General features: G+C 46.1%; 28 non-coding genes across 28 annotated transcripts; all 28 read right to left on the reverse strand.

The window, feature by feature from the left end:
* Positions 1 to 349: 349 nt before the first annotated feature.
* TRNAC-GCA (transfer RNA cysteine (anticodon GCA)) lies at positions 350 to 421 on the reverse strand. The gene has a single exon. It is a non-coding gene; the product is annotated as a tRNA-Cys (tRNA).
* A 966-nt stretch (positions 422 to 1,387) lies between these two features.
* Positions 1,388 to 1,459, reverse strand: TRNAC-GCA (transfer RNA cysteine (anticodon GCA)). The gene has a single exon. It is a non-coding gene; the product is annotated as a tRNA-Cys (tRNA).
* A 187-nt stretch (positions 1,460 to 1,646) lies between these two features.
* Positions 1,647 to 1,718, reverse strand: TRNAY-GUA (transfer RNA tyrosine (anticodon GUA)). The gene has a single exon. It is a non-coding gene; the product is annotated as a tRNA-Tyr (tRNA).
* Positions 1,719 to 2,165: 447 nt separating this feature from the next.
* Positions 2,166 to 2,237, reverse strand: TRNAS-GCU (transfer RNA serine (anticodon GCU)). Its single transcript has one exon. It is a non-coding gene; the product is annotated as a tRNA-Ser (tRNA).
* An 830-nt stretch (positions 2,238 to 3,067) lies between these two features.
* On the reverse strand, positions 3,068 to 3,139 carry TRNAC-GCA (transfer RNA cysteine (anticodon GCA)). The gene has a single exon. It is a non-coding gene; the product is annotated as a tRNA-Cys (tRNA).
* Positions 3,140 to 3,327: 188 nt separating this feature from the next.
* Positions 3,328 to 3,399, reverse strand: TRNAY-GUA (transfer RNA tyrosine (anticodon GUA)). The gene has a single exon. It is a non-coding gene; the product is annotated as a tRNA-Tyr (tRNA).
* A 708-nt stretch (positions 3,400 to 4,107) lies between these two features.
* On the reverse strand, positions 4,108 to 4,179 carry TRNAY-GUA (transfer RNA tyrosine (anticodon GUA)). The gene has a single exon. It is a non-coding gene; the product is annotated as a tRNA-Tyr (tRNA).
* Positions 4,180 to 4,886: 707 nt separating this feature from the next.
* Positions 4,887 to 4,958, reverse strand: TRNAC-GCA (transfer RNA cysteine (anticodon GCA)). Its single transcript has one exon. It is a non-coding gene; the product is annotated as a tRNA-Cys (tRNA).
* A 444-nt stretch (positions 4,959 to 5,402) lies between these two features.
* TRNAC-GCA (transfer RNA cysteine (anticodon GCA)) lies at positions 5,403 to 5,474 on the reverse strand. The gene has a single exon. It is a non-coding gene; the product is annotated as a tRNA-Cys (tRNA).
* A 57-nt stretch (positions 5,475 to 5,531) lies between these two features.
* TRNAC-GCA (transfer RNA cysteine (anticodon GCA)) lies at positions 5,532 to 5,603 on the reverse strand. The gene has a single exon. It is a non-coding gene; the product is annotated as a tRNA-Cys (tRNA).
* Positions 5,604 to 5,791: 188 nt separating this feature from the next.
* TRNAC-GCA (transfer RNA cysteine (anticodon GCA)) lies at positions 5,792 to 5,863 on the reverse strand. The gene has a single exon. It is a non-coding gene; the product is annotated as a tRNA-Cys (tRNA).
* Positions 5,864 to 6,570: 707 nt separating this feature from the next.
* Positions 6,571 to 6,642, reverse strand: TRNAC-GCA (transfer RNA cysteine (anticodon GCA)). The gene has a single exon. It is a non-coding gene; the product is annotated as a tRNA-Cys (tRNA).
* A 187-nt stretch (positions 6,643 to 6,829) lies between these two features.
* On the reverse strand, positions 6,830 to 6,901 carry TRNAY-GUA (transfer RNA tyrosine (anticodon GUA)). The gene has a single exon. It is a non-coding gene; the product is annotated as a tRNA-Tyr (tRNA).
* Positions 6,902 to 7,348: 447 nt separating this feature from the next.
* Positions 7,349 to 7,420, reverse strand: TRNAS-GCU (transfer RNA serine (anticodon GCU)). Its single transcript has one exon. It is a non-coding gene; the product is annotated as a tRNA-Ser (tRNA).
* Positions 7,421 to 8,645: 1,225 nt separating this feature from the next.
* Positions 8,646 to 8,717, reverse strand: TRNAC-GCA (transfer RNA cysteine (anticodon GCA)). The gene has a single exon. It is a non-coding gene; the product is annotated as a tRNA-Cys (tRNA).
* Positions 8,718 to 8,904: 187 nt separating this feature from the next.
* Positions 8,905 to 8,976, reverse strand: TRNAY-GUA (transfer RNA tyrosine (anticodon GUA)). Its single transcript has one exon. It is a non-coding gene; the product is annotated as a tRNA-Tyr (tRNA).
* Positions 8,977 to 9,423: 447 nt separating this feature from the next.
* TRNAS-GCU (transfer RNA serine (anticodon GCU)) lies at positions 9,424 to 9,495 on the reverse strand. Its single transcript has one exon. It is a non-coding gene; the product is annotated as a tRNA-Ser (tRNA).
* Positions 9,496 to 10,717: 1,222 nt separating this feature from the next.
* On the reverse strand, positions 10,718 to 10,789 carry TRNAC-GCA (transfer RNA cysteine (anticodon GCA)). Its single transcript has one exon. It is a non-coding gene; the product is annotated as a tRNA-Cys (tRNA).
* A 188-nt stretch (positions 10,790 to 10,977) lies between these two features.
* Positions 10,978 to 11,049, reverse strand: TRNAY-GUA (transfer RNA tyrosine (anticodon GUA)). Its single transcript has one exon. It is a non-coding gene; the product is annotated as a tRNA-Tyr (tRNA).
* A 708-nt stretch (positions 11,050 to 11,757) lies between these two features.
* On the reverse strand, positions 11,758 to 11,829 carry TRNAY-GUA (transfer RNA tyrosine (anticodon GUA)). Its single transcript has one exon. It is a non-coding gene; the product is annotated as a tRNA-Tyr (tRNA).
* A 1,097-nt stretch (positions 11,830 to 12,926) lies between these two features.
* TRNAC-GCA (transfer RNA cysteine (anticodon GCA)) lies at positions 12,927 to 12,998 on the reverse strand. Its single transcript has one exon. It is a non-coding gene; the product is annotated as a tRNA-Cys (tRNA).
* A 57-nt stretch (positions 12,999 to 13,055) lies between these two features.
* TRNAC-GCA (transfer RNA cysteine (anticodon GCA)) lies at positions 13,056 to 13,127 on the reverse strand. The gene has a single exon. It is a non-coding gene; the product is annotated as a tRNA-Cys (tRNA).
* A 188-nt stretch (positions 13,128 to 13,315) lies between these two features.
* On the reverse strand, positions 13,316 to 13,387 carry TRNAY-GUA (transfer RNA tyrosine (anticodon GUA)). The gene has a single exon. It is a non-coding gene; the product is annotated as a tRNA-Tyr (tRNA).
* An 838-nt stretch (positions 13,388 to 14,225) lies between these two features.
* TRNAC-GCA (transfer RNA cysteine (anticodon GCA)) lies at positions 14,226 to 14,297 on the reverse strand. Its single transcript has one exon. It is a non-coding gene; the product is annotated as a tRNA-Cys (tRNA).
* A 315-nt stretch (positions 14,298 to 14,612) lies between these two features.
* TRNAC-GCA (transfer RNA cysteine (anticodon GCA)) lies at positions 14,613 to 14,684 on the reverse strand. The gene has a single exon. It is a non-coding gene; the product is annotated as a tRNA-Cys (tRNA).
* Positions 14,685 to 14,872: 188 nt separating this feature from the next.
* Positions 14,873 to 14,944, reverse strand: TRNAY-GUA (transfer RNA tyrosine (anticodon GUA)). The gene has a single exon. It is a non-coding gene; the product is annotated as a tRNA-Tyr (tRNA).
* Positions 14,945 to 15,652: 708 nt separating this feature from the next.
* On the reverse strand, positions 15,653 to 15,724 carry TRNAY-GUA (transfer RNA tyrosine (anticodon GUA)). Its single transcript has one exon. It is a non-coding gene; the product is annotated as a tRNA-Tyr (tRNA).
* Positions 15,725 to 16,433: 709 nt separating this feature from the next.
* Positions 16,434 to 16,505, reverse strand: TRNAY-GUA (transfer RNA tyrosine (anticodon GUA)). The gene has a single exon. It is a non-coding gene; the product is annotated as a tRNA-Tyr (tRNA).
* Positions 16,506 to 16,710: the final 205 nt, after the last annotated feature.

Here is a 16,710-nt window from a genome sequence, read left to right on the forward strand (position 1 = left end):
GCAGTCGAATGCTCTACCACTGAGCTATTCTCCCTTTTTCAAGGCCGTAATGTCGATTTAACTGAAATAACGGAATGATCCGTGCTGTTACAGGGGGAACTCGGGTTTGAACCAAGGACCTCTCGATCTGCAGTCGAATGCTCTACCAATGAGCTATTCCCCCTTGTTCAAGGCCGTAATGTCGATTTAACTAAAATAAACGGAATGATCCGTGCTGTTACAGGGGGAACTCAGGTTTGAACCAAGGACCTCAGATCTGCAGTCGAATGCTCAACCACTGAGCTATTCCCCCTTTTTCAAGGCCGTAATGTCGATTTAACTGAAATAACGGAATGATCCGTGCTGTTACAGGGGGAACTCGGGTTTAAACCAAGGACCTCTCGATCTGCAGTCGAATGCTCTACCACTGAGCTATTCCCCCTTTTTCAAGGCCGTAATGTCGATTTAACTGAAATAACGGAATGATCCGTGCTGTTACAGGGGGAACTCGGGTTTAAACCAAGGACCTCTCGATCTGCAGTCGAATGCTCTACCACTGAGCTATTCCCCTTTTTTCCTCGCCCTAATGTCGATTTAACTAAAATAGACGGAACGATCCGTGTTGTTATAGCGGGAGCTCGGGTTTGAACCAAGGACCTCTCGATCTGCAGTCGAATGCTCTACCACTGAGCTATTCCCCCTTTTTCAAGGCCGTAATGTCGATTTAACTAAAATAACGGTATGATCCGTGCTGTTACAGGGCGAACTCGGGTTTGAACCAAGGACCTCTCGATCTGCAGTCGAATGCTCTACCACTGAGCTCTTCCCCCTTGTTCAAGCCTGTAATGTCGATTTAACTAAAATAAACGGAATGATCCGTGCTGTTACAGGGGGAACTCAGGTTTGAACCAAGGACCTCTCGATCTGCAGTCAATTGCTCAACCACTGAGCTATTCCCCCTAGTTCAAGGTCGTAATGTCGATTTAACTAAAATAAAAGGAATGATCCGTGCTGTTACAGGAGGAACTCGGGTTTGCACCAAGGACCTCTCGAGCTGCAGTCGAATGCTCTACCGCTGAGCTATTCCCCCTTGTTCATAACCGTAATGTCGATTAAACTAAAATAAACGAAATGATCCGTGCTGTTACAGGGGGAACTCGGGTTTAAACCAAGGATCTCTCGATCTGCAGTCGAATGCTCTACCACTGTGCCATTCCCCTTTTTTCCTCGCCCTAATGTCGATTTAACTAAAATAGACGGAACGATCCGTGCTGTTATAGCGGGAGCTCGGGTTTGAACCAAGGACCTCTCGATCTGCAGTCGAATGCTCTACCACTGAGCTATTCCCCCTAGTTCAAGGCCGTAATGTTGATTTGACTAAAATAAAGGCAATGATCCGTGCTGTTACAGGGAGAACTCGGGTTTGAACCAAGGACCTCTCAATCTGCAGTCGAATGCTCTACCACTGAGCTATTCTCCCTTTTTCAAGGCCGTAATGTCTATTTAACTGAAATAACGGAATGATCCGTGCTGTTACAGAGGGAAACCAGGTTTGAACCAAGGACCTCTCGATCTGCAGTCGAGTGCTCTACCACTGAGCTCTTCCCCCTAGTTCAAGGCCGTAATGTCGATTTAACTAAAATAAAAGGAATGATCCGTGCTGTTACAGGGGGAACTAGGGTTTGCACCAAGGACCTCTCGATCTACAGTCGAATGCTCTACCGCTGAGCTATTCCCCCTTGTTCATAACCGTAATGTCGATTTAACTAAAATAAACGAAATGATCCGTGCTGTTACAGGGGGAACTCGGGTTTAAACCAAGGACCTCTCGATCTGCAGTCGAATGCTCTACCACTGAGCCATTCCCCTTTGTTCATAACCGTAATGTCGACTTAACGAAAATAAACGAAATGATCCGTACTATTACAGGGAGAACTCGGGTTTGAACCAAGGACCTCTCGATCTGCAGTCGAATGCTTTACCATTGAGCTATTCCCCTTTTTTCCTCGCCCTAATGTCGATTTAACTAAAATAGACGGAACGATCCGTGTTGTTATAGCGGGAGCTCGGGTTTGAACCAAGGACCTCTCGATCTGCAGTCGAATGCTCTACCACTGAGCTATTCCCCCTTTTTCAAGGCCGTAATGTCGATTTAACTAAAATAACGGAATGATCCGTGCTGTTACAGGGCGAACTCGGGTTTGAACCAAGGACCTCTCGATCAGCAGTCGAATGCTCTACCACTGACCTATTCCCCCTTGTTCAAGCCTGTAATGTCGATTTAACTAAAATAAACGGAATGATCCGTGCTGTTACAGGGGGAACTCGGGTTTGAACCAAGGACCTCTCGATCTGCAGTCGAATGCTCTACCAATGAGCTATTCCCCCTTGTTCAAGGCCGTAATGTCGATTTAACTAAAATAAACGGAATGATCCGTGCTGTTACAGGGGGAACTCAGGTTTGAACCAAGGACCTCAGATCTGCCGTCGAATGCTCAACCACTGAGCTATTCTTCCTTTTTCAGGCCGTAATGTCGATTTAACTGAAATAACGGAATGATCCGTGCTGTTATAGCGGGAGCTCGGGTTTGAACCAAGGACCTCTCGATCTGCAGTCGAATGCTCTACCACTGAGCTATTCCCCCTAGTTCAAGGCCGTAATGTTGATTTAACTAAAAAAAGGCAATGATCCGTGCTGTTACAGGAAGAACTCGGGTTTGAACCAAGGACCTCTCAATCTGCAGTCGAATGCTCTACCACTGAGCTATTCTCCCTTTTTCAAGGCCGTAATGTCGATTTAACTGAAATAACGGAATGATCCGTGCTGTTACAGGGGGAACTCGGGTTTGAACCAAGGACCTCTCGATCTGCAGTCGAATGCTCTACCAATGAGCTATTCCCCCTTGTTCAAGGCCGTAATGTCGATTTAACTAAAATAAACGGAATGATCCGTGCTGTTACAGGGGGAACTCAGGTTTGAACCAAGGACCTCAGATCTGCCGTCGAATGCTCAACCACTGAGCTATTCTTCCTTTTTCAGGCCGTAATGTCGATTTAACTGAAATAACGGAATGATCCGTGCTGTTACAGGGGGAACTCGGGTTTGAACCAAGGACCTCTCGATCTGCAGTCGAATGCTCTACCACTGAGCTATTCCCCCTTGTTCAAGGCCGTAATGTCGATTTAACTAAAATAAACGGAATGATCCGTGCTGTTACAGGGGGAAACCAGGTTTGAACCAAGGACCTCTCGATCTGCAGTCGAATGCTCTACCACTGAGCTCTTCCCCCTAGTTCAAGGCCGTAATGTCGATTTAACTAAAATAAAAGGAATGATCCGTGCTGTTACAGGGGGAACTCGGGTTTGCACCAAGGACCTCTCGATCTACAGTCGAATGCTCTACCGCTGAGCTATTCCCCCTTGTTCATAACCGTAATGTCGATTTAACTAAAATAAACGAAATGATCCGTGCTGTTACAGGGGGAACTCGGGTTTAAACCAAGGACCTCTCGATCTGCAGTCGAATGCTCTACCACTGAGCCATTCCCCTTTGTTCATAACCGTAATGTCGACTTAACGAAAATAAACGAAATGATCCGTACTATTACAGGGAGAACTCGGGTTTGAACCAAGAACCTCTCGATCTGCAGTCGAATGCTTTACAATTGAGCTATTCCCCTTTTTTCCTCGCCCTAATGTCGATTTAACTAAAATAGACGGAACGATCCGTGCTGTTATAGCGGGAGCTCGGGTTTGAACCAAGGACCTCTCGATCTGCAGTCGAATGCTCTACCATTGAGCTATTCCCTCTTGTTCAAGGCCGTAATGTCGATTTAACTAAAATAAACGAAATGATCTGTGCTGTTACAGGGGGAACTCGGGTTTAAACCAAGGACCTCTCGATCTGCAGTCGAAAGCTCTACCACTGAGCCATTGCCCTTTGTTCATAACCGTAATGTCGATTTAACTAAAATAAACGGAATGATCCGTGCTGTTACAGGGGGAAACCAGGTTTGAACCAAGGACCTCTCGATCTGCAGTCGAATGCTCTACCACTGAGCTCTTCCCCCTAGTTCAAGGCCGTAATGTCGATTTAACTAAAATAAAAGGAATGATCCGTGCTGTTACAGGGGGAACTCGGGTTTGCACCAAGGACCTCTCGATCTACAGTCGAATGCTCTACCGCTGAGCTATTCCCCCTTGTTCATAACCGTAATGTCGATTTAACTAAAATAAACGAAATGATCCGTGCTGTTACAGGGGGAACTCGGGTTTAAACCAAACAACCTCTCGATCTGCAGTCGAATGCTCTACCACTGAGCCATTCCCCTTTGTTCATAACCGTAATGTCGACTTAACGAAAATAAACGAAATGATCCGTACTATTACAGGGAGAACTCGGGTTTGAACCAAGGACCTCTCGATCTGCAGTCGAATGCTTTACCATTGAGCTATTCCCCTTTTTTCCTCGCCCTAATGTCGATTTAACTAAAATAGACGGAACGATCCGTGTTGTTATAGCGGGAGCTCGGGTTTGAACCAAGGACCTCTCGATCTGCAGTCGAATGCTCTACCACTGAGCTATTCCCCCTTTTTCAAGGCCGTAATGTCGATTTAACTAAAATAACGGTATGATCCGTGCTGTTACAGGGCGAACTCGGGTTTGAACCAAGGACCTCTCGATCTGCAGTCGAATGCTCTACCACTGAGCTATTCCCCCTTGTTCAAGCCTGTAATGTCGATTTAACTAAAATAAACGGAATGATCCGTGCTGTTACAGGGGGAACTCAGGTTTGAAGCAAGGACCTCTCGATCTGCAGTCGATTGCTCAACCACTGAGCTATTCCCTCTTTTTCAAGGCCGTAATGTCGATTTAACTGAAATAACGGAATGATCCGTGCTGTTACAGGGGGAACTCGGGTTTGAACCAAGGACCTCTCGATCTGCAGTCGAATGCTCTACCACTGAGCTATTCCCCCTTTTTCAAGGCCGTAATGTCGATTTAACTGAAATAACGGAATGATCCGTGCTGTTACAGGGGGAACTCGGGTTTGAACCTAGGACCTCTCAATCTGCAGTCGAATGCTCTACCACTGAGCTATTCTCCCTTTTTCAAGGCCGTAATGTCGATTTAACTGAAATAACGGAATGATCCGTGCTGTTACAGGGGGAACTCGGGTTTGAACCAAGGACCTCTCGATCTGCAGTCGAATGCTCTACCAATGAGCTATTCCCCCTTGTTCAAGGCCGTAATGTCGATTTAACTAAAATAAACGGAATGATCCGTGCTGTTACAGGGGGAACTCAGGTTTGAACCAAGGACCTCAGATCTGCAGTCGAATGCTCAACCACTGAGCTATTCCCCCTTTTTCAAGGCCGTAATGTCGATTTAACTGAAATAACGGAATGATCCGTACTGTTACAGGGGGAACTCGGGTTTAAACCAAGGACCTCTCGATCTGCAGTCGAATGCTCTACCACTGAGCTATTCCCCCTTTTTCAAGGCCGTAATGTCGATTTAACTGAAATAACGGAATGATCCGTGCTGTTACAGGGGGAACTCGGGTTTAAACCAAGGACCTCTCGATCTGCAGTCGAATGCTCTACCACTGAGCTATTCCCCCTTGTTCAAGGCCGTAATGTCGATTTAACTAAAATAAACGGAATGATCCGTGCTGTTACAGGGGGAAACCAGGTTTGAACCAAGAACCTCTCGATCTGCAGTCGAATGCTCTACCGCTGAGCTATTCCCCCTTGTTCATAACCGTAATGTCGACTTAACTAAAATAAACGAAATAATCCGTACTATTACAGGGAGAACTCGGGTTTGAACCAAGGACCTCTCGATCTGCAGTCGAATGCTCTACCACTGAGCTATTCCCCCTTTTTCAAGGCCGTAATGTCGATTTAACTAAAATAACGGTATGATCCGTGCTGTTACAGGGCGAACTCGGGTTTGAACCAAGGACCTCTCGATCTGCAGTCGAATGCTCTACCACTGAGCTCTTCCCCCTTGTTCAAGCCTGTAATGTCGATTTAACTAAAATAAACGGAATGATCCGTGCTGTTACAGGGGGAACTCAGGTTTGAACCAAGGACCTCTCGATCTGCAGTCAATTGCTCAACCACTGAGCTATTCCCCCTAGTTCAAGGTCGTAATGTCGATTTAACTAAAATAAAAGGAATGATCCGTGCTGTTACAGGAGGAACTCGGGTTTGCACCAAGGACCTCTCGAGCTGCAGTCGAATGCTCTACCGCTGAGCTATTCCCCCTTGTTCATAACCGTAATGTCGATTAAACTAAAATAAACGAAATGATCCGTGCTGTTACAGGGGGAACTCGGGTTTAAACCAAGGATCTCTCGATCTGCAGTCGAATGCTCTACCACTGTGCCATTCCCCTTTTTTCCTCGCCCTAATGTCGATTTAACTAAAATAGACGGAACGATCCGTGCTGTTATAGCGGGAGCTCGGGTTTGAACCAAGGACCTCTCGATCTGCAGTCGAATGCTCTACCACTGAGCTATTCCCCCTAGTTCAAGGCCGTAATGTTGATTTGACTAAAATAAAGGCAATGATCCGTGCTGTTACAGGGAGAACTCGGGTTTGAACCAAGGACCTCTCAATCTGCAGTCGAATGCTCTACCACTGAGCTATTCTCCCTTTTTCAAGGCCGTAATGTCTATTTAACTGAAATAACGGAATGATCCGTGCTGTTACAGAGGGAAACCAGGTTTGAACCAAGGACCTCTCGATCTGCAGTCGAGTGCTCTACCACTGAGCTCTTCCCCCTAGTTCAAGGCCGTAATGTCGATTTAACTAAAATAAAAGGAATGATCCGTGCTGTTACAGGGGGAACTAGGGTTTGCACCAAGGACCTCTCGATCTACAGTCGAATGCTCTACCGCTGAGCTATTCCCCCTTGTTCATAACCGTAATGTCGATTTAACTAAAATAAACGAAATGATCCGTGCTGTTACAGGGGGAACTCGGGTTTAAACCAAGGACCTCTCGATCTGCAGTCGAATGCTCTACCACTGAGCCATTCCCCTTTGTTCATAACCGTAATGTCGACTTAACGAAAATAAACGAAATGATCCGTACTATTACAGGGAGAACTCGGGTTTGAACCAAGGACCTCTCGATCTGCAGTCGAATGCTTTACCATTGAGCTATTCCCCTTTTTTCCTCGCCCTAATGTCGATTTAACTAAAATAGACGGAACGATCCGTGTTGTTATAGCGGGAGCTCGGGTTTGAACCAAGGACCTCTCGATCTGCAGTCGAATGCTCTACCACTGAGCTATTCCCCCTTTTTCAAGGCCGTAATGTCGATTTAACTAAAATAACGGAATGATCCGTGCTGTTACAGGGCGAACTCGGGTTTGAACCAAGGACCTCTCGATCAGCAGTCGAATGCTCTACCACTGACCTATTCCCCCTTGTTCAAGCCTGTAATGTCGATTTAACTAAAATAAACGGAATGGTCCGTGCTGTTACAGGGGGAACTCAGGTTTGAACCAAGGACCTCTCGATCTGCAGTCGATTGCTCAACCACTGAGCTATTCCCCCTTTTTCAAGGCCGTAATGTCGATTTAACTGAAATAACGGAATGATCCGTGCTGTTACAGGGGGAACTCGGGTTTGAACCAAGGACCTCTCGATCTGCAGTCGAATGCTCTACCACTGAGCTCTTCCCCCTAGTTCAAGGTCGTAATGTCGATTTAACTAAAATAAAAGGAATGATCCGTGCTGTTACAGGAGGAACTCGGGTTTGCACCAAGGACCTCTCGAGCTGCAGTCGAATGCTCTACCGCTGAGCTATTCCCCCTTGTTCATAACCGTAATGTCGATTTAACTAAAATAAACGAAATGATCCGTGCTGTTACAGGGGGAACTCGGGTTTAAACCAAGGATCTCTCGATCTGCAGTCGAATGCTCTACCACTGAGCCATTCCCCTTTGTTCATAACCGTAATGTCGACTTAACTAAAATAAACGAAATGATCCGTACTATTACAGGGAGAACTCGGGTTTGAACCAAGGACCTCTCGATCTGCAGTCGAATGCTTTACCATTGAGCTATTCCCCCTTTTTCCTCGCCCTAATGTCGATTTAACTAAAATAGACGGAACGATCCGTACTGTTATAGCGGGAGCTCGGGTTTGAACCAAGGACCTCTCGATCTGCAGTCGAATGCTCTACCACTGAGCTATTCCCCCTAGTTCAAGGCCGTAATGTTGATTTAACTAAAAAAAGGCAATGATCCGTGCTGTTACAGGAAGAACTCGGGTTTGAACCAAGGACCTCTCAATCTGCAGTCGAATGCTCTACCACTGAGCTATTCTCCCTTTTTCAAGGCCGTAATGTCGATTTAACTGAAATAACGGAATGATCCGTGCTGTTACAGGGGGAACTCGGGTTTAAACCAAGGATCTCTCGATCTGCAGTCGAATGCTCTACCACTGTGCCATTCCCCTTTTTTCCTCGCCCTAATGTCGATTTAACTAAAATAGACGGAACGATCCGTGCTGTTATAGCGGGAGCTCGGGTTTGAACCAAGGACCTCTCGATCTGCAGTCGAATGCTCTACCACTGAGCTATTCCCCCTAGTTCAAGGCCGTAATGTTGATTTGACTAAAATAAAGGCAATGATCCGTGCTGTTACAGGGAGAACTCGGGTTTGAACCAAGGACCTCTCAATCTGCAGTCGAATGCTCTACCACTGAGCTATTCTCCCTTTTTCAAGGCCGTAATGTCTATTTAACTGAAATAACGGAATGATCCGTGCTGTTACAGAGGGAAACCAGGTTTGAACCAAGGACCTCTCGATCTGCAGTCGAGTGCTCTACCACTGAGCTCTTCCCCCTAGTTCAAGGCCGTAATGTCGATTTAACTAAAATAAAAGGAATGATCCGTGCTGTTACAGGGGGAACTAGGGTTTGCACCAAGGACCTCTCGATCTACAGTCGAATGCTCTACCGCTGAGCTATTCCCCCTTGTTCATAACCGTAATGTCGATTTAACTAAAATAAACGAAATGATCCGTGCTGTTACAGGGGGAACTCGGGTTTAAACCAAGGACCTCTCGATCTGCAGTCGAATGCTCTACCACTGAGCCATTCCCCTTTGTTCATAACCGTAATGTCGACTTAACGAAAATAAACGAAATGATCCGTACTATTACAGGGAGAACTCGGGTTTGAACCAAGGACCTCTCGATCTGCAGTCGAATGCTTTACCATTGAGCTATTCCCCTTTTTTCCTCGCCCTAATGTCGATTTAACTAAAATAGACGGAACGATCCGTGTTGTTATAGCGGGAGCTCGGGTTTGAACCAAGGACCTCTCGATCTGCAGTCGAATGCTCTACCACTGAGCTATTCCCCCTTTTTCAAGGCCGTAATGTCGATTTAACTAAAATAACGGAATGATCCGTGCTGTTACAGGGCGAACTCGGGTTTGAACCAAGGACCTCTCGATCAGCAGTCGAATGCTCTACCACTGACCTATTCCCCCTTGTTCAAGCCTGTAATGTCGATTTAACTAAAATAAACGGAATGGTCCGTGCTGTTACAGGGGGAACTCAGGTTTGAACCAAGGACCTCTCGATCTGCAGTCGATTGCTCAACCACTGAGCTATTCCCCCTTTTTCAAGGCCGTAATGTCGATTTAACTGAAATAACGGAATGATCCGTGCTGTTACAGGGGGAACTCGGGTTTGAACCAAGGACCTCTCGATCTGCAGTCGAATGCTCTACCACTGAGCTCTTCCCCCTAGTTCAAGGTCGTAATGTCGATTTAACTAAAATAAAAGGAATGATCCGTGCTGTTACAGGAGGAACTCGGGTTTGCACCAAGGACCTCTCGAGCTGCAGTCGAATGCTCTACCGCTGAGCTATTCCCCCTTGTTCATAACCGTAATGTCGATTTAACTAAAATAAACGAAATGATCCGTGCTGTTACAGGGGGAACTCGGGTTTAAACCAAGGATCTCTCGATCTGCAGTCGAATGCTCTACCACTGAGCCATTCCCCTTTGTTCATAACCGTAATGTCGACTTAACTAAAATAAACGAAATGATCCGTACTATTACAGGGAGAACTCGGGTTTGAACCAAGGACCTCTCGATCTGCAGTCGAATGCTTTACCATTGAGCTATTCCCCCTTTTTCCTCGCCCTAATGTCGATTTAACTAAAATAGACGGAACGATCCGTACTGTTATAGCGGGAGCTCGGGTTTGAACCAAGGACCTCTCGATCTGCAGTCGAATGCTCTACCACTGAGCTATTCCCCCTAGTTCAAGGCCGTAATGTTGATTTAACTAAAAAAAGGCAATGATCCGTGCTGTTACAGGAAGAACTCGGGTTTGAACCAAGGACCTCTCAATCTGCAGTCGAATGCTCTACCACTGAGCTATTCTCCCTTTTTCAAGGCCGTAATGTCGATTTAACTGAAATAACGGAATGATCCGTGCTGTTACAGGGGGAACTCGGGTTTGAACCAAGGACCTCTCGATCTGCAGTCGAATGCTCTACCAATGAGCTATTCCCCCTTGTTCAAGGCCGTAATGTCGATTTAACTAAAATAAACGGAATGATCCGTGCTGTTACAGGGGGAACTCAGGTTTGAACCAAGGACCTCAGATCTGCCGTCGAATGCTCAACCACTGAGCTATTCTTCCTTTTTCAGGCCGTAATGTCGATTTAACTGAAATAACGGAATGATCCGTGCTGTTACAGGGGGAACTCGGGTTTGAACCAAGGACCTCTCGATCTGCAGTCGAATGCTCTACCACTGAGCTATTCCCCCTTGTTCAAGGCCGTAATGTCGATTTAACTAAAATAAACGGAATGATCCGTGCTGTTACAGGGGGAAACCAGGTTTGAACCAAGGACCTCTCGATCTGCAGTCGAATGCTCTACCACTGAGCTCTTCCCCCTAGTTCAAGGCCGTAATGTCGATTTAACTAAAATAAAAGGAATGATCCGTGCTGTTACAGGGGGAACTCGGGTTTGCACCAAGGACCTCTCGATCTACAGTCGAATGCTCTACCGCTGAGCTATTCCCCCTTGTTCATAACCGTAATGTCGATTTAACTAAAATAAACGAAATGATCCGTGCTGTTACAGGGGGAACTCGGGTTTAAACCAAGGACCTCTCGATCTGCAGTCGAATGCTCTACCACTGAGCCATTCCCCTTTGTTCATAACCGTAATGTCGACTTAACGAAAATAAACGAAATGATCCGTACTATTACAGGGAGAACTCGGGTTTGAACCAAGGACCTCTCGATCTGCAGTCGAATGCTTTACAATTGAGCTATTCCCCTTTTTTCCTCGCCCTAATGTCGATTTAACTAAAATAGACGGAACGATCCGTGCTGTTATAGCGGGAGCTCGGGTTTGAACCAAGGACCTCTCGATCTGCAGTCGAATGCTCTACCATTGAGCTATTCCCTCTTGTTCAAGGCCGTAATGTCGATTTAACTAAAATAAACGAAATGATCTGTGCTGTTACAGGGGGAACTCGGGTTTAAACCAAGGACCTCTCGATCTGCAGTCGAAAGCTCTACCACTGAGCCATTGCCCTTTGTTCATAACCGTAATGTCGATTTAACTAAAATAAACGGAATGATCCGTGCTGTTACAGGGGGAAACCAGGTTTGAACCAAGGACCTCTCGATCTGCAGTCGAATGCTCTACCACTGAGCTCTTCCCCCTAGTTCAAGGCCGTAATGTCGATTTAACTAAAATAAAAGGAATGATCCGTGCTGTTACAGGGGGAACTCGGGTTTGCACCAAGGACCTCTCGATCTACAGTCGAATGCTCTACCGCTGAGCTATTCCCCCTTGTTCATAACCGTAATGTCGATTTAACTAAAATAAACGAAATGATCCGTGCTGTTACAGGGGGAACTCGGGTTTAAACCAAACAACCTCTCGATCTGCAGTCGAATGCTCTACCACTGAGCCATTCCCCTTTGTTCATAACCGTAATGTCGACTTAACGAAAATAAACGAAATGATCCGTACTATTACAGGGAGAACTCGGGTTTGAACCAAGGACCTCTCGATCTGCAGTCGAATGCTTTACCATTGAGCTATTCCCCTTTTTTCCTCGCCCTAATGTCGATTTAACTAAAATAGACGGAACGATCCGTGTTGTTATAGCGGGAGCTCGGGTTTGAACCAAGGACCTCTCGATCTGCAGTCGAATGCTCTACCACTGAGCTATTCCCCCTTTTTCAAGGCCGTAATGTCGATTTAACTAAAATAACGGAATGATCCGTGCTGTTACAGGGCGAACTCGGGTTTGAACCAAGGACCTCTCGATCTGCAGTCGAATGCTCTACCACTGAGCTATTCCCCCTTGTTCAAGCCTGTAATGTCGATTTAACTAAAATAAACGGAATGATCCGTGCTGTTACAGGGGGAACTCAGGTTTGAACCAAGGACCTCTCGATCTGCAGTCGATTGCTCAACCACTGAGCTATTCCCCCTTTTTCAAGGCCGTAATGTCGATTTAACTGAAATAACGGAATGATCCGTGCTGTTACAGGGGGAACTCGGGTTTGAACCAAGGACCTCTCGATCTGCAGTCGAATGCTCTACCACTGAGCTCTTCCCCCTAGTTCAAGGTCGTAATGTCGATTTAACTAAAATAAAAGGAATGATCCGTGCTGTTTCAGGAGGAACTCGGGTTTGCACCAAGGACCTCTCGAGCTGCAGTCGAATGCTCTACCGCTGAGCTATTCCCCCTTGTTCATAACCGTAATGTCGATTTAACTAAAATAAACGAAATGATCCGTGCTGTTACAGGGGGAACTCGGGTTTAAACCAAGGATCTCTCGATCTGCAGTCGAATGCTCTACCACTGAGCCATTCCCCTTTGTTCATAACCGTAATGTCGACTTAACTAAAATAAACGAAATGATCCGTACTATTACAGGGAGAACTCGGGTTTGAACCAAGGACCTCTCGATCTGCAGTCGAATGCTCTACCACTGAGCTATTCCCCCTTTTTCAAGGCCGTAATGTCGATTTAACTGAAATAACGGAATGATCCGTGCTGTTACAGGGGGAACTCGGGTTTGAACCAAGGACCTCTCGATCTGCAGTCGAATGCTCTACCACTGAGCTATTCCCCCTTGTTCAAGGCCGTAATGTCGATTTAACTAAAATAAACGGAATGATCCGTGCTGTTACAGCGGGAAACCAGGTTTGAACCAAGGACCTCTCGATCTGCAGTCGAATGCTCTACCACTGAGCTCTTCCCCCTAGTTCAAGGCCGTAATGTCGATTTAACTAAAATAAAAGGAATGATCCGTGCTGTTACAGGGGGAACTCGGGTTTGCACCAAGGACCTCTCGATCTACAGTCGAATGCTCTACCGCTGAGCTATTCCCCCTTGTTCATAACCGTAATGTCGATTTAACTAAAATAAACGAAATGATCCGTGCTGTTACAGGGGGAACTCGGGTTTAAACCAAGGACCTCTCGATCTGCAGTCGAATGCTCTACCACTGAGCCATTCCCCTTTGTTCATAACCGTAATGTCGACTTAACGAAAATAAACGAAATGATCCGTAATATTACAGGGAGAACTCGGGTTTGAACCAAGGACCTCTCGATCTGCAGTCGAATGCTTTACAATTGAGCTATTCCCCTTTTTTCCTCGCCCTAATGTCGATTTAACTAAAATAGACGGAACGATCCGTGCTGTTATAGCGGGAGCTCGGGTTTGAACCAAGGACCTCTCGATCTGCAGTCGAATGCTCTACCATTGAGCTATTCCCTCTTGTTCAAGGCCGTAATGTCGATTTAACTAAAATAAACGAAATGATCCGTGCTGTTACAGGGGGAACTCGGGTTTAAACCAAGGACCTCTCGATCTGCAGTCGAATGCTCTACCACTGAGCCATTCCCCTTTGTTCATAACCGTAATGTCGACTTAACTAAAATAAACGAAATGATCCGTACTATTACAGGGAGAACTCGGGTTTGAACCAAGGACCTCTCGATCTGCAGTCGAATGCTTTACCATTGAGCTATTCCCCCTTTTTCCTCGCCCTAATGTCGATTTAACTAAAATAGACGGAACGATCCGTACTGTTATAGCGGGAGCTCGGGTTTGAACCAAGGACCTCTCGATCTGCAGTCGAATGCTCTACCACTGAGCTATTCCCCCTAGTTCAAGGCCGTAATGTTGATTTAACTAAAATAAAGGCAATGATCCGTGCTGTTACAGGGAGAACTCGGGTTTGAACCAAGGACCTCTCAATCTGCAGTCGAATGCTCTACCACTGAGCTATTCTCCCTTTTTCAAGGCCGTAATGTCGATTTAACTGAAATAACGGAATGATCCGTGCTGTTACAGGGGGAACTCGGGTTTGAACCAAGGACCTCTCGATCTGCAGTCGAATGCTCTACCAATGAGCTATTCCCCCTTGTTCAAGGCCGTAATGTCGATTTAACTAAAATAAACGGAATGATCCGTGCTGTTACAGGGGGAACTCAGGTTTGAACCAAGGACCTCAGATCTGCAGTCGAATGCTCAACCACTGAGCTATTCTTCCTTTTTCAAGGCCATAATGTCGATTTAACTGAAATAACGGAATGATCCGTGCTGTTACAGGGGGAACTCGGGTTTGAACCAAGGACCTCTCGATCTGCAGTCGAATGCTCTACCACTGAGCTATTCCCCCTTGTTCAAGGCCTTAATGTCGATTTAACTAAAATAAACGGAATGATCCGTGCTGTTACAGGGGGAAACCAGGTTTGAACCAAGGACCTCTCGATCTGCAGTCGAATGCTCTACCACTGAGCTCTTCCCCCTAGTTCAAGGCCGTAATGTCGATTTAACTAAAATAAAAGGAATGATCCGTGCTGTTACAGGGGGAACTCGGGTTTGCACCAAGGACCTCTCGATCTACAGTCGAATGCTCTACCGCTGAGCTATTCCCCCTTGTTCATAACCGTAATGTCGATTTAACTAAAATAAACGAAATGATCCGTGCTGTTACAGGGGGAACTCGGGTTTAAACCAAGGACCTCTCGATCTGCAGTCGAATGCTCTACCACTGAGCCATTCCCCTTTGTTCATAACCGTAATGTCGACTTAACGAAAATAAACGAACTGATCCGTACTATTACAGGGAGAACTCGGGTTTGAACCAAGGACCTCGCGATCTGCAGTCGAATGCTTTACAATTGAGCTATTCCCCTTTTTTCCTCGCCCTAATGTCGATTTAACTAAAATAGACGGAACGATCCGTGCTGTTATAGCGGGTGCTCGGGTTTGAACCAAGGACCTCTCGATCTGCAGTCGAATGCTCTACCATTGAGCTATTCCCTCTTGTTCAAGGCCGTAATGTCGATTTAACTAAAATAAACGAAATGATCCGTGCTGTTACAGGGGGAACTCGGGTTTAAACCAAGGACCTCTCGATCTGCAGTCGAAAGCTCTACCACTGAGCCATTCCCCTTTGTTCATAACCGTAATGTCGATTTAACTAAAATAAACGGAATGATCCGTGCTGTTACAGGGGGAAACCAGGTTTGAACCAAGGACCTCTCGATCTGCAGTCGAATGCTCTACCACTGAGCTCTTCACCCTAGTTCAAGGCCGTAATGTCGATTTAACTAAAATAAAAGGAATGATCCGTGCTGTTACAGGGGGAACTCGGGTTTGCACCAAGGACCTCTCGATCTACAGTCGAATGCTCTACCGCTGAGCTATTCCCCCTTGTTCATAACCGTAATGTCGATTTAACTAAAATAAACGAAATGATCTGTGCTATTACAGGGGGAACTCGGGTTTAAACCAAACAACCTCTCGATCTGCAGTCGAATGCTCTACCACTGAGCCATTCCCCTTTGTTCATAACCGTAATGTCGACTTAACGAAAATAAACGAAATGATCCGTACTATTACAGGGAGAACTCGGGTTTGAACCAAGGACCTCTCGATCTGCAGTCGAATGCTTTACAATTGAGCTATTCCCCTTTTTTCCTCGCCCTAATGTCGATTTAACTAAAATAGACGGAACGATCCGTGCTGTTATAGCGGGAGCTCGGGTTTGAACCAAGGACCTCTCGATCTGCAGTCGAATGCTCTACCATTGAGCTATTCCCTCTTGTTCAAGGCCGTAATGTCGATTTAACTAAAATAAACGAAATGATCTGTGCTGTTACAGGGGGAACTCGGGTTTAAACCAAGGACCTCTCGATCTGCAGTCGAAAGCTCTACCACTGAGCCATTCCCCTTTGTTCATAACCGTAATGTCGATTTAACTAAAATAAACGGAATGATCCGTGCTGTTACAGGGGGAAACCAGGTTTGAACCAAGGACCTCTCGATCTGCAGTCGAATGCTCTACCACTGAGCTCTTCCCCCTAGTTCAAGGCCGTAATGTCGATTTAACTAAAATAAAAGGAATGATCCGTGCTGTTACAGGGGGAACTCGGGTTTGCACCAAGGACCTCTCGATCTACAGTCGAATGCTCTACCGCTGAGCTATTCCCCCTTGTTCATAACCGTAATGTCGATTTAACTAAAATAAACGAAATGATCCGTGCTGTTACAGGGGGAACTCGGGTTTAAACCAAACAACCTCTCGATCTGCAGTCGAATGCTCTACCACTGAGCCATTCCCCTTTGTTCATAACCGTAATGTCGACTTAACGAAAATAAACGAAATGATCCGTACTATTACAGGGAGAACTCGGGTT

Source organism: Phalangium opilio, unplaced genomic scaffold (assembly GCF_054372755.1).
Source record: "Phalangium opilio isolate 3A_F unplaced genomic scaffold, DU_Popi_V2 ptg000053l_1, whole genome shotgun sequence".
In the NCBI taxonomy this organism is placed as follows: Eukaryota; Metazoa; Arthropoda; class Arachnida; order Opiliones; family Phalangiidae; genus Phalangium; species Phalangium opilio.